This window comes from Cicer arietinum, chromosome 5, assembly GCF_000331145.2.
Source record: "Cicer arietinum cultivar CDC Frontier isolate Library 1 chromosome 5, Cicar.CDCFrontier_v2.0, whole genome shotgun sequence".
Lineage (NCBI taxonomy): Eukaryota > Viridiplantae > Streptophyta > Magnoliopsida > Fabales > Fabaceae > Cicer > Cicer arietinum.
Genome location: NC_021164.2, coordinates 49,668,329 through 49,684,245, shown reverse-complemented (window position 1 = coordinate 49,684,245; position 15,917 = coordinate 49,668,329). Strand labels below are relative to the sequence as shown.

General features: G+C 36.1%; 1 long non-coding RNA gene across 1 annotated transcript; it reads right to left on the bottom strand.

Moving 5' to 3' along the window:
• Positions 1–9,604: 9,604 nt before the first annotated feature.
• On the bottom strand, positions 9,605–10,656 carry LOC140920614 (uncharacterized). The gene is made up of 2 exons (XR_012163344.1): positions 10,530–10,656; positions 9,605–10,222 (listed from the first exon to the last, which is right to left on the bottom strand). It is a non-coding gene; the product is annotated as an uncharacterized lncRNA (long non-coding RNA).
• Between the last annotated feature and the right edge of the window lie 5,261 nt (positions 10,657–15,917).

Sequence of the window (15,917 nt, the reverse complement as noted above, 5' to 3'; positions counted from 1 at the left end):
AAACCCCCCTCAAAGATACGACTATGCAGACATGGTCAGTTATGCCTTACATGTTGGTGAAGAGATCATACAAGAATATCCCAGGAATTACAATGAAGTTGTTAGGTCTCAAGACAAAGACAAATAGATTTTAGCTATGACTGAGGAGCTGAAATCATTGGAGAAAAACAACACTTGGGAACTCATACCTAAGCCTGCCAACTCTAGAATTGTAGGCAACAAGTGGATTTTCAAGAGGAATGAGGGAATTCCAGGAGTTGAACAACCCAAGTTCAAAGCAAGGCTATTAGAAAAGGGATTCACTCAAATGGAAGGTGTAGACTACAATGAAATCTTTTCTCCTGTAGTCAAGCATGCATCTATAAGGATAATTATAGCCATGGTAGCACAGTTTGACATAGAGTTAGAACAGATGGATGTCAAAACAACATTTCTCCATGGGGATCTGAATGCAACAATTATGATGAAACAACCAGATTGCTTAAAGACTCAAGGAAATGAGGATTGGGTCTGCTTGCTAAAGAGATCACTCTATGGGCTAAAACAATCACAAGACAATGGTATTTGAGGTTTGATTCATTCATGCTCAGTCAAAGTTATGCTAGAAGTAATTTTGATAGATGTGTGTATTATAAACAAGTATCATCAACAACATACATTTACTTGCTGCTACATGTGGATGACATGATAATAACATCTAAAAGTATGCAAAAATAGAGAAATTAAAGAGTCAGCTGAAGAAAGAATTTGAGATGAAGGACTTGGGGCCAACCAAGAGGATCTTATAAATGGAAATCATCAAAATAAGAAAGCAAGGAAAACTAATAATTTCTCAAAAGAGCTACAATGGAAAGGTCCTAAATAGATTCAATATGGGTGAATCAAAGGTAGTCAACTCTCCAATAGCAGCTCACTTCAAACTTTCTTCAGCCATGTCACCAAACACAAATCAGAAAACATAAGACATGAAGACTATATCGTATGAAAGTGCCATAGGGAGCATCATGTATGTTATGGTTTGCTAAAGGCCAAACATTTCTCATGTTGTAATTGTCAAAAGAAGATTTATGGGAAATCCACGAATTAGCCATTGGCAAACAGTCAAATGGATTCTAAGGTACCTAAAGAGAACTCAAAGCATGTGTTTGGAATACAACAAAAGTTCAGACCCATCAAAACCATTCCAAAGATTTGTAGACTCCAATTTTGTTGGAGATTTAGATAGAAGAATATATCTTACAAGATATGTGTTCACAGTGTTTAACAACACAGTTAGTTGGAAAGCTAATCTTCAACACATAGTGACATTATCAACAACATGCTTCATTGGAATAAAAATCAAATGTATCCTGAAAAACCAAGCATGTAGACATCAGCCTTCATTCATCAGGGATGTCATTGAAATAGGTGAGATAAATGTGGCAAAGATGCAAACAAGTGACAACTCAAGTGACATGTTTACAAAACCTGTGACAGATATTGTTATCTCCATTGTGACTAAAGTTGCTGAATATTTGGTGGAACCAGCAATATGTGAAGGAAAATACTTTTTTTGTGTTAATGAAATTATTGAAGATTTTGAGAATGAAAAAAAAAAAGAGCTAATATCTGAAAGAGATAACCTTGTGAACTGCGTTGAACATGCCAGACTGATAGTACTGGTAAGTAGAATGAAGTGAATTGAGAGAAGAAATTAGGGATTCTGAAATGCTTCAGATCAATGGATCTGAGCTATGCTTATTATTATTCAAGAATTCCCTGTTACAGTAGAAAACAGAGAAATGATAGAAAGGAAAAGAATGAATTTCCCTAACTAATTCCCAGAATCAGTTACTACACAACTAACTTCCCAACCAACACCTTTACATGACTCTCCCTTCCCTATTTATTCTATTCTTAGGATCCTAATAACAGAAAATCAGTTATTTTCTATTGGTGCCACGTTGGCGCCTCTCCTACACCTTAGTAATGGGAGGTCTATATTTACACATAGCCTTATCAATACTCCCCCCCAAAAGAACCACCTTGTCCTCAAGGGGAAAATGAGGAAAAGCTTCCTGAATATGAGCAGCAAGTTCCCATGAGTTCTCACATGAAGGTAACTTCTCCCACTGCACCAAAACTTCCATGTTACCATCCTTATCATCTCTGCATTGTAGAATATCAGCCGGATTGACTTGCAACTCACATTCTTCGGAGAGCATTGGAGGAAGTGGCTGTGACTGATGGGATTGTTTAACAGCTTTTTTCAACATAGACACATGAAACACAGGGTGTATTTTAGCATGATCATGGAGTTCTAGTTTATAGGCTACAAGACCAATCCTTTCCATAATTTTATAAGGACCATAGAATTTAGCAGCAAGTTTAGCTACTAGTCTATTTGCTAGGGATTTGAGCTTATATGGCTGAAGTTTTAAAAACACCCAATCACCTACTGCATACTCAATATCCCTTCTCTGTTTGTTTTCCTGAGCTTTCATCATATCCCGAGCTTTCAACAAATTCTGTTGTAACTCATGTAAAATCAAGTCCCGAGAAACCAAAAGTTGGTTGAGTTCCTCAAGCTTTGAGGTGAAAGTGCAACCTTTGATCAATGTAGGTGGGTCTCTGCCATATAAGGCTTTAAAGAGAGTCATGCCAACTGATACATTGTAGGTAGTATTGAACCAAAATTCTGCCCATGAAAGCCAATCAACCCAATTTCTTGGTTTTGGTCCTGCAAAACATCTGAGGTATGTTTCTAAGCTTCTATTCACCACCTCAGTTTGGCCATCGGTTTGAGGATGGTAAGAAGTGTTGTATTTCAGTCTTGTGCCTGCCAATCTGAATAATTCCTGCCAAAATGGCTAAGGAAAATCCGGTCCCTATCTGAAACTATGGTTGCTGGAAAACCATGAAGTTTAACCAATTCTTTCACAAACAATGCTGCTACATCCTTGGCAGTAAAAGGGTGTCCAAGTGGGTAGAAATGTGCATACTTAGTGAGTCTATCCACCACTACAAAGATCGTGTCCTTGCCTTTAGATTTGGGTAGACCAGAAATAAAGTCCATAGAGATATCTTGCCATACCTGAGTTGGTATTGGCAATGGTTGTAAAAGACCTCCTGGTGCCAAGGTGGAATATTTCTGTCTCTGACACACCTCACAAGCCTCTACATATTGTTTCACTGCATTTCTCATTCCTTCCCAGTAAAAAAAACTAGAGACTCTTTTGTAGGTTCTAAAAAATCCTGAATGTCCCCCAGAAATACTGTCATGGCATTCAGCTAACACAATAGGAATTTTGTTAGACCCTTTAGACAACACCAATCTCCCTTTATACAACAGTCTGCCAGCCTGAAACTGAAACCCAAGATGAGAGTTTGGGTCTCCAATCAAATCCTGAACCACTCTCTGCCACTTAGGATCATTCTGAACCTCTTGAAACCATTCCTCAGTATCTGTTAAATTGATGACGGAAACAGCACTATACATCATCTTTCTCGAAAAAGCATCTGCCACTGGATTCTCTTTGCCCGGTTTGAATTGAATTTCAAAATCCAACCCAATTAACTTGACCGCCCATTTGAATTGCTCCTCACTAAACAATCTTTGATCTGTGAGGAATTTTAAACTTCTTTGATCTGTTCTGACGATAAAATGTCTACCCATCAAATAATGTTTCCATTTCTGGACTGCCTGTACCAATGCCATTAATTCCCTCTCATATACTGATTTCATTTGTGCTCTAGGTGAAAGACCTTTACTCCAAAAAGCTAAAGGTTTACCTTCTTGCATTAAAACTGCTCCTATCCCTTTACTAGAAGCATATGTTTCAAGCACAAAAGTTCTAGAAAAATCTGGGACAACCAATAGGGGTAATTTGATCATAGCAGATTTTAGGCACTGAAATGAAGCTGTAGTGGCCTCAGTCCATATAAAGATGTCTTTCTTCAGCAACTCAGTGAGAGGTTTGGCTATTTTCCCATAATCTTGGACAAATCTTCTATAATATCCTGTGAGACCAAGAAATCCCCTTAAGCTTTTTAGATCTTTAGGGATAGGCCAAGAAGTCATAGCTTCTACTTTTGCTTGATCTGCTGATACCCTTGAACCTGAAATAATGTGGCCAAGATATGTTAAGCTTGATTTCACAAAACTGCATTTCTTTTTATTGACCCTTAAGGAATTTTGTCTCAAAGCCTCCAAAACCTTCCTTAAATGCTCTAAATGACAGTTTTCATCTCTGTTGTATACTAGAATGTCATCAAAGAAAACCAATGCAAACTTCCTCAAAAAAGGTCTTAAAACTTCATTCATAAGAGCCTGAAAAGTAGATGGTGCATTTGTAAGACCAAAAGGCATCACCACAAACTCATAATGACCTTCATGTGTTCTAAAAGTGGTCTTGTCAATATCAATCTCTCTCATTCTGATTTGATGATAACCTGACTTTAAGTCCAGTTTAGTGAATATAGTTGCTCCTCCAATTTCATCTAGGAGTTCTTCTATAACTGGAATTGGGAATTTGTTGGGTGTACTTATCTTGTTCAATGCACGATAATCTACACAAAACCTCCAACCTCCATCTTTTTTCTTCACCAAAATAATTGGGCTAGAATAGGGACTTATGCTAGGCCTTATCACTCCCGAATCTAACATCTCCCCCACCAATCTTTCTATTTTTGTTTTCTGATAATGAGGATATTTGTATGGCCTTAAATTAGGAATTGCAGCTCATTCTTTAAGGTGTATCGCATGATCATGTCTCCTCATGGGAGGTAATTCCTTCGGGTCAGTGAATAAATCCCCATATTCTTCCAGTAGTTGTAAAAAGGTTGGGATAGAGCTTCTTGAGACTGAGACTTGCTGCTGTCAGCTGCACGTTGTATTAATAACCCTTCTCCTTCTTCTTTTAGAACTTGCATAAGGGCTCCAAAAGGAAGTTCTGTTTTAGCAAGAGCTGGATTACCAGAAATTTTGATCACTTTTTCACCTTGTTTCACTGTGAGTTCCAACTTCCCAAAATCAGCTTTTATTTCTCCCAAACTTGCCAGCCAATCAGTCCTAACACCATATCAATTCCCTTCAATGTGAATAAGTAGAAGTCTTGTAAGAGTTCTACTTGTTGCATCTGGACTTTCAGCTGGGCACACTTCCCCTTGCATCTTACTTTATGGCTGTCTCCTACTTCCACTAAATATGAAGGGGTTTCCATGACTTTCAATTTCAACCTTCCTACTAACTCTGTAGCTATGAAGTTGTGTGAAGCTCCACAGTCAATTAAAATTACCACTGAATTCCCTTCTACTATTCCTTCTACTTTCCAAGATTTAGTGGTAGTAAACCCTAACATTGAACACAATGATAGATGCAACGATCTGAATGATTGCAGGGGTTCTTCCAGTTCATATTCCCCCTCTTCTTCATCTGCCTCTAAGATAATCATCTTAAACTGCCTGTTTTTACACTTGTGCTCCCTATTATAGGGTTCATCACACCTGAAACATAACCCTTTTTCTTTTTTTTTTTTCTCTAATTTCAGCCCCGGTTAAGTGTTTAAACTCCCCTCCTCTGTTTTTTACACTATCGACACTCAGATTCTGCCCAGTTCCACTGAGTGAAGTGTTTATTCTCTTCTAAGGTTACAGTTTTAGTATAAGGTATGCTACGTGAATTCTCAGTATTCCTAGTAGCATAACTATAGCTAGGTTTCATATTGATTAACATATTCTTTTGTTCAATCAATAACACCTTTTGAATCATTTCAGACAGGGAGTTAATTTCATACAATTTTACCTCAGCTTGCAGCTCTTGCTCGAGTCCATTCAGAAAGATTCCTCTTACGAATTCTTGATCAATGGTCCTCATAGCTCCCACATACTTCTCAAAATTTTCCACATATTCCTCCACTGTGCCAGTCTGCTTTAGAGAAAGTAATTGCTCAAAAGGATTTTGGATCATCGAAGGCTGAAACCTACGAACCACCGCGATTTTGAACCCTTCGCAATTCGAATTAGGGTTACATTTCTCCCACCAATGATACCAACTCAGAGCCTTGCCTTCCAATGCCATAACTGTCGCATGCATTTTCTCCTCCTCAGTTACTTCCTTCAACAGAAAATATCGCTCCAATCTATGGGTCCACCCGAAAGCATCATCTCCTGGGAAAATTGGAATTTCCAACTTACGCCATTTCTCTCTACGATGAACTTCTTCGTTACGATCACCACTGCTTCTGATACCTTCGTGAAATGGACTAGCTTGTTCGCGATTCTGATTAAGTCGGTTCATCAGATCAGCGATTTGATCCTCATGCTTTTTCGCCAAGGCTTCAGCGAATTCAAGACGTGCTCTCATATCTTCACGTTCTTGCTCCCCATCTTCATTAGATCTGGCCATGCTCCTTGTCTTCATACGCAGCTTCTTCTAGGTGGTGGAAACCAGGGCACCAGAATCGGTGCTCTGATACTAGTGATAATACTGGTAAGTAGAATGAAGTGAATTGAGAGAAGAAATTAGGGATTCTGAAATGCTTCAGATCAATGGATCTGAGCTATGCTTATTATTATTCAAGAATTCCCTGTAACAGTAGAAAACAGAGAAATGATAGAAAGGAAAAGAATGAATTTCCCTAATTGATTCCCAGAATCAGTTACTACACAACTAACTTCCCAACCAACACCCTTACATGACTCTCCCTTCCCTATTTATTCTATTCTTAGGATCCTAATAACAAAAAATCAGTTATTGTCTGTTGGTGCCACGTTGGCGCCTCTCCTACACCTTAGTAATGGGAGGTCTATATTTACACATAACCTTATCACAGACACAGAGCTGAAGAAATCGAAAAGCTAGTAGAGAATTGGTTGACTGATGTGGAAAGTCTATTGAAAGAGGTGGAAGATTTGAACCAATAGATGAAAGCAAACAAAAGTTGAGTTCAAGGAAGGTTTCCAACATGGACAAAATATCATTTGTGGAAGAAAATGGTAAAAAAGAAAAATGCAATGATGAAATTCAAAGGAAAAAGCAATAATATTCAACCATTTTCTCACCGTGGACTATATAAGTGGACTGTGTTCCAATATAGATTCTTGGGAATTTTCTTTTGGTGCATCAATATAAGTCTCATAATTTTGTGACAACACTATATCACCTAAAGTAATGATGTTTTCAAAAGAAAAAGATGAATCTACCTTAAACTTTCCCCCTAAAGATGAATGTCGATACAAAATGGTTGATTTTCAATAAAAGTAACATTCATGGTTACAAAACACCTATACCCTTTATGAGTTGGAGAGTAACTGGTCAAAAACACATTTTATTGCTTGTGGCTTGAGTTTGCCAAGTTGTTTATGTTCATGAACAAAAGCAGTGCAGATGCCGAATTCAGAGCAATGGCTCAAGGAACCTATGAACTTATGTGGATTCATAAAACTCTTGGACGAACCAAAAAAATTTAGTGGCAAATCAGTAGAGACACTAGTCAAAGAAATTTTTTTTTTGAAAAACATCGAGAAGGGTATGAAAATCTTAAATTTTAGATGGCATATGATTAATTAAATATAATGCAATTAAAACAACTTCACCCCACAAATATTTTGGAACCTTATTTGCAAATAGTAAAGCTCTAGCAACCTCAAGAAGATACCTATTCTTTCTCTCTACAATTCCATTATGTTGGGGTGTATTAACACAAGAACTTTGATGAACAACCCTATTTGCAAGAAAAAATCGGACAAAAGTATATTAAAATATTCTTTATCATTGTCACTTCTGAAGACTTGAATATATTTTTGGTATCGAGTTTGCACTATTAAAATATTCTTTAGTATGATCATCAATAAAAGTTATAAACCATTTTTTATTAGAAAATGTGTTTATTCTATTAGGACTCCAAAGATCATATTGAATAACGCAAACGGTTTTGATTGTTTATATTGTTGTGTAGAAAAAGAAGAACAACGATGTTTAGCAAATTCGCAAGTTTCACAATGAAATAGAGACGAATCCTTCTTAGAAAATAATTTAGGAAACAAATGTTTCAAATACAGAAAACTACGATGTCCTAACCGTAAATGTCATAACTTAATATAATCATTATTAGAAGAAAGAAAAATAGATTCAAAGAAGGTACTCATTTGAGGTTGGTCTTTAAAGTCGAGTCCATTGTCAAGATAATAGAGTTCCCCACTCTCCTTAGCATTGCCAATCATCTTTCTCGTGCTAAAATCCTTAAAAGTGCAATGAGAATGAAAAAAGATAGAATAACATAACCTTTTCCAGTAATGGCAAGAGAGCCATATGCAATTTTAATTTTATGGTTACCTACACAAGGACGATGAGAAGAAAATAAACTTGACTCCCTTGTCATATGGTGAGTAGCACCAAAATCGATAATCCAAGTATGACTGGGAGTGAAACTAACTAGAGCATTATTTGGAAAATTACATCTCTGAACTATAGAGCAAGAAGAAGTTTGAGACTCAAGGAGTTTGTACAATTGGTATAACTGTTCCTATGTGAAAGGAGACATGCTAGAAGGAGATTGTTTCTCTTGATCAGAGGTACCAACTTGGAAGGCATGATCTTCGTTTCCTCCCCTTTTCTTCCAATATAGAGGTTTTTCATGGAGCTTCCAACATGTATCACATGTGTGCCATGGACGTTTGCAATGTTTGCACCATGGTTTCTTGCCATCTCTCTTCTTGTCTTCATTCTTAGTGACCAGGGTAGAACTTTCAACCTTAACAACTTAAGGTGACTTACCCATCATAACATCTTGTTTCGCCTCTTCTCTTCTTACTTTTGAGAACGCTTCCTGAAGTGATGGCAATGGAATCTTTCCCAATATTCTGCCTCAAACTTCATCAAGCCGCTTATTAAGCCCAACCAAGAACATGAAAACTCGATCATTCTTCTATCTCTTTAGAAATAAAACATTGTCCTCACAACACTTCCAATTATCATCATAGCAGAGATCCAATTCTTTGACAGTCTCCCAAACCTCCTTCGCAGTAGGCAAGAACATAAAAGGTTTTGTAATCATTTATTCCATATTACTAAGCAGCCAAACAATGATAAAAGAGTTCTCAAGTTTCCAAAACCTATAATTTGGATCTGTTGTGGAAGGCATTTGCACCTCTCTTGTGAGGCAATCATATTTTCCCTTACCATCTAGTATCAATCTTGCGGTTTCGGACCATTTAACATATTTTTTTCCATTGAGTTTATGGACTTCAACCGTGAAGGGATTAGAAGTTCCCTGGTAGCCAAAAAATTTGGATAAACTATAGTTAGATAAACCATTATAGCCGCCTTCGCCAAGGCTGCCACTACCTAGGCCGCTACAACCAACATTGTCGTTGTTGTTGACTACTTATGATTTTTCACTGAAACTATCGTCGTTGCTGTTGGCGCCGCTACCCATAAGGGTTGCTTTCCATGGGGTATTATGTGCCATTAGGTAAACAAAAAATTGGGTCGGGTCACAAAATGGGTTTTTCAAAAATCAAAAACAAAATGTTGGTGCTCTTTAAGTTTGGAGCTCCCAATGCCACTAGGTTACGGAAAGCTTTACAGAACCCTAACCAAGAGCTCTAGATACCATGAAGAAAGTAAAAGGAAAAATACTTTCATGTTTTATTACTACAACTCTAAATTGTTTATATAGGAAAAAAAATTACAATAGTAATACTGAGTAATAATGACAGAATCATAAAATAAAAAAGAAACAAAATAATATAAAATAAAAGAGAATCAAATCTAATTTCCTTTGATTCTTCGACAAGATGGTTCTATCCTCTAATTTGAAGGATGTAATGTTCCTCATAGCTATACACATAACGAACTAGACATGCACATTGAGGCATAGAGCTATATTGTTCCAATTCCTCCCACAGTGCTCTCAATTCAGTAAAATACTAAAAATTCTTGGCATTACCTTATTTTAGTTTTGTGATTTCTTGATGTAGTTATGCCACTTGAATCCCATCTCCTCACACGACCATATCCTTTCGGTTGTTCCAAACGTCGATCATATTCTCAATGAACTTATACTTTTCGCAATTGACAGAGTTGTGGAATTTAGGAGCCACGAATACACTAGGTTTATTGCACCTTTCAAATGCCACATTGTTTTGAATATTTCTCATCATGATGAGGATCAAAAAGAAAACCAAGAAAAATTCAAGAAAACCATTCCTCTCTTTGTTATAATAGAAGAAGAATTGAAACCTACTTAAAACAAAATAAATAAATAAGAAGATTAAATTCTGTTATAAAATTCATATTTTGCATTAGTGCTTTTTTATCATCAAACAACTATAAATTCTATGTTACGAATCTTAGATTGACTGTGCACTTGGTTCTATTGTCAGATTGCTTTGATTAAATGGCAGATATTGTTATCTCCATTGTGGGTAAAGTTGCTGAATATTTGGTGGAACCAACAATATGTGAAGAAAAATACTTTTTTTGTGTTAATGAAATTATTGAAGATTTTGAGAATGAAAAAAATGAGCTAATATCCGAAAGAGATAACCTTATGGATCGTGTTGAACAAGCCAAACACAGAGCTGAAGAAATCAAAAAGCCAATAGAGAAGTGGTTGATTGATGTAGAAAGTCTATTGAAAGAGGTGGAAGATTTGAACCAACAAATGAAAGCAAACAAAAGTTGCTTTCAAGGAAGGTTTCCAACGTGGACAAAATATCATTTATGCAAGAAAATGGTAAAAAAGAAAAATGCAATGATGAAATTCAAAGGAAAAAGCAATAATATTCAACCATTTTCTCACCGTGCTCCTTTTCTTGACTTTCCTGCCCAGTCATTAGAAACTTTTGCTTTTTTTAAATCAACAAAAGTGGCTTATGATCAACTCTTGGAGGCACTTGAAGATGATAAAATCTAGGCTAAATTACATATGTGGTCCCTTAACTTAATTTCAGGTAACGTTTTAGTCCTTTATCTTTTTTTTTTCTTCCCGATTTAGTCCTTTATTCTTAAAAATATCAAATAAAGTATGAAGATATGAGTTTATTTGAAGATTTGCGTTACGAATTTGATGAAATTTGTATTATATTGAAGAATATAATTAATTTTATGAGTTTTGATTGAAATTTTTTTTGAATTTTTGTATAAATAAGGATATCATTGTTGAAATTTTAAAACATAAAATATCAAATTGTCACTTAAAATTAATATAAAGGACCAAGTCGGGAAAAAAAAAAGATAAAGGACTAAAACGTTACCTGAAATTAAGTTAAGGGACCACGAATGTAATTTAGCCTAAAATCTACATGATAGGATTGTATGGGATGGGTGGATCAGGGAAAACAACTCTTGTAAGAGAAGTGTGTAAGAAGGTTAAACGATTGAAGTTTGATAAGGTTGTACTAATCACAGTATCTCAAACTCCAAACATTAGACTCATTCAAGGACAAATGGCAGATGCGTTAAACATAAAATTGGAGGAAGAACATGAAGAGGGAAGAGCACAACGTTTGTGGTTGAGTTTGAAGCAAAATAGTCGACTTCTAATAATAGTCGACGACTTAGGGAAAAAGATAAATTTGATGGATATAAGTATTCGCTCAGACAATGATAACAAGGGTGCTTGGAAGATCATTTTAACCACTCGTAATCAACATATATGTGATGTGTGTGAACAGAAAACACTACTTTTATATATATTTTGTTAAAATGAAAATGCAACCTTGGTCTTTATATAGTCCCATTACTACTAATCTAAGAAAACAAATAAATACTATTAATAGCCCACTATCTCTTGGCCTTCCAACTACAACAGAGACTTTGTCTTTCCACTAACTTATTAATAGAAACCCACTAAATATAACATTAAAGTTTATTCAACAAAACTCCCCTGTAAACTTAAATGTTCCTTCTATCTATCATGCCTAGTAGCTTCTTGCCTCTTTCGAAAATTTCTTTCGATAATGGTTTTGTGAAAATATCTGCTGCTTGATCCTTGCTTGCTACATGCCTCAATTCGACACTTCCTCCCTTCACATGTTCTCGAATAAACGAAGCGAGCAAGTGGGACTGGAACAATTCGACAGAAGTTAATGTCGAAGTTGAAGAATCATATGTCGCCATACCAACAAGCATTTCAACAGAACTTGAAGAGTCTGACAATGAAGATGAACCTCTACAACCCAGAATGCGAAGTCTGCAAGATTTCTATGAAACGACAGAGGAGGTACACCTTGTATGTCTTTTGGCATATACTGAAAACACTAACCTCGAAGAGGCGTTGCGAGACGAAAAATGGAAAACTGCCATGATCGAAGAGATTAAGGCCATTGAACGTAACAACACATGGGAACTAGCAGAATTACCAAAAGGAAGTCAACCCATTGGTGTGAAGTGGGTATTCAAGAAAAAGATGAATGCTCAAGGCGAAATAGAACGGTATAAAGTGTGACTTGTTGCGAAGGGATACAAACAGAAAGCAGGAATTGACTATGACGAAGTATTTGCGCATGTTGCAAGAATGGAGACAATTCGATTGCTCATTTTCAATCAATGTCCCTACAAACATGCTCTGTATGTAAAGAAGAATGGAAGTAATATGTTACTTGTTGCTCTCTATGTCGATGATCTAATCTTCTTGGGTAACAATGGTCAGATGATAGAAGAATTCAAGGGCATAATGACACATGAATTCGAGATGACAGACTTAGGTCTGATGAGATTCTTTCTTGGTCTTGAGGTTCGACAAGAAGTAGCGGTAATCTTCATATCACAGGAGACATATGCAAAGGAAATCCTGGAAAGATTCAAAATGAAAGATTGTAATCCAGTTTCGACACCAATGGAACCAGGTGCAAAGCTGTCGAAATTTGATGGAGGAGAACGTGTCGAAGCAAGCAAATATCAAAGCTTGGTAGGTAGTCTTCGCTACCTCACATGTACAAGGCCGGACATTTCATTAAGTGTCGGTATTGTAAGTCGATTCATGGAGGAGCCAATATATTCACATTGGAAGGCATTGAAACGAATCTTGAGGTACATCCAAGGAACATTGTCATTTGGAATGTTTTACTCAAGAACAGAAGATTACAAGCTGGTTGGTTACTCCGACAGTGATTGGTGTGGAGATATAGACGATCGAAAAAGCACTTCAGGATATGTGTTCTTCATGGGAAATACCGCATTTACTTGGCTTTCTAAGAAGCAAACGATAGTAACGCTCTCGACATGTGAAGCTGAATATGTGGCAGCATCTTTGTGTGTTTGTCATGCAATATGGCTTAGAAGATTGTTGAGCAAAATGGAGCTAAAACAGGTAGGTGCATAAGTCATACAAGTGGACAACAAATCAGCAATTGAGTTAGCAAAGAATCATGTAAACCATGAAAGAAGCAAACACATCGACGTTCGCTTCCACTTTATTAGAACGTCTCTACTCACTATCACCTTCTTGCTTATGGGATCGAATAGCTTGTACCCTTTTGTCTTCTCATCATACCCAATGAATATGTACTTCTGACTTTTGTCTTCAAGCTTCGTTCTTCGTTCTTCGTTGATCTGGTACGTGTGCATACGCCACACTACCAAATATTTTGAGATGAGAAACTGTTGGCTTAAGTCGATTTTAGATTAATTTATTAAAATAAGTAAATAAATAAATAAATAACTAAATAAATAACTAAATAAATAAAGAGAGTTTTAGAACAATCAAGTTGTACCACTTGTGTCCTAACAACTCAAAGATTAAAAAGATGTTGTTGGTATCAGTGACCTCGCAATAACAGAAAATATATCAGTCTTCGTTACAAAATTAATCAGTATCAAGTGCACAACGGAATTTAAATTTTGAGGCATGCAAAGTTAGCAATATAGAAAATTAAAGAGAGAGAGTTAGAGAAGAAGACACAGAGATTTATCCTGGTTCGGTTGTCAACAACAACCTACGTCCAGTCCTGAAAATCCAATCGGATTTCAGATTTTCTTCTCCTTCAATAGAAAGAATCAATTACAGATTGTCCAGTTTCCTCCCTGAAACCTATCAATCTCTAATTATATCTTTCCTATTGAATACCCTCTGATCCTTGTAGACACTCAGCAGCCTATCACAGAATCAAAGTACGACTCTTTCTTGTTGAGCCCTCTCAACCAAGAAAGTAGCCACCAGTTTCAAGCTGGCTTTTCTTGCGTTCTATTCCTTTCAAAGATTTATTACAGAATGAATAAAAGATGTAAAACAAAAGAGTCTTCAATCTTTATGAATGTTGCTCCTCACAAATCTGGATATTCAAGGATTGTTCATGAGCACATTATCATTTCTCTTAGATTGTCAACAAAACGTATTGAGATCTGTAATCACAATTATGAAGTTGTTAGTTTGTTGCCATGAACCGTTTTTGAGAGCATAAGAGAAATTATGAAAGTTATGAAAAAGTTATGTAAAAGTTCTTAGAAGTTATGAGAATAAAGATTGAAAGACATCTTATATAGTTTCTGAAAAACCAACTACGAAATCGATTTCCCAATCGATTTTGTAAAGTTATAAAATGAGCTAAATCGATTTGCCAATCGATTATCGCGATCTTGGTTTTCTTTAATCTTGAAACTATACAAGCTAATCGATTTACCAATCGATTCTTTAAAACAACACTTTTCAGTAGAACATGTCCAGACCTGTATAAATCGATTGCCTAATCGATTTCTGGGAATCTGTTTTGATAAAACTATTTTCAATCGATTACTCAATCGATTTGCCAAACTTCTGAGTTCACTGTGTTTTCAACAAGTTTATTTCAATCGATTTGCCAATCGATTGTTTTCGTCAATCGATTTGTCAATCGATTTCCTCAGCACTGGAGTGCCACTGTGACTTATTCAATCGATTTACCAATCGATGTGTTACCATCAGGTTTGATTTGTGAAATATTCAATCGATTTCCCAATCGATTACTCTCCAAATCAGAGGCTACTAACTTGTGCAGTTTTAATTTTTAATTAAGCTAATCGATTGCCTAATCGATTTCACATTTACAAACACTTAAGATTTCCTTACACCCTTGTTATGAAATCGATTTCCCAATCGATTTACATAGTCAGAATTCAACTTTTGTTGATTTCTTGTGTTCCAAGCAATTTGATCCAAGTGTGTAGGATTGGATTATGGTTCCTGAAATCTTGCTCAATTCAAATATTAGATTTATCATGTATTGTATGAACATTGTTGAATTATTAATTATGTCAAAATTAGGAATCAAAGGATCAAAATCCAACAATCTCCCCCTTTTTGGCATAATTGACAATTCATACAAATTATAACTTGAGCAATTTCAGACATATTATTAAAATCATTTAATTGCATCATAAAATTATTGTTGTTAGATCAGATCATAGCATATCAGATCAGATCATATGAGCAGATCATATCAATACAACATATATTAATTAACAAGTGTCAGAGCATATATTTACAATATCAGAAAAAAATATCAGAACATTATAAGCATCAAGTTATAATTGTTCTCCCCCTTTGTCAGTTAAGGCAAAAAGGCAGAAAATAATTCCTCCCCCTATGTTAAAGAACATAAGCATTGGGGTTGAAACCATTTAACTTGTGTATCAGAGTAAAAACAGTCAAAACAATCATAGCAATTTATGAACATATCAAATGAATTCATAGAGATGGAATAAACTGTCATATGCATTAAACAAAATCACAAGAATACAGCAAGACATGGCAAAACAGCATAGATCCTAAAACCTAATCTCCTAATCTAGGCTGGGCCTCACTATTATCTAAGGAAGGGGTTGAGACCGCTGTATTACCCTCAGCAGGTGTCTCCTCTTCGTGAGTCTCAGGGTTAACTAGGGGATCTGGGTTAGGTTCCTCAGCTGCTTGGCGACCAATGTCTGCAACGTCTTCAAATGAGAGCTTGATGCCGAG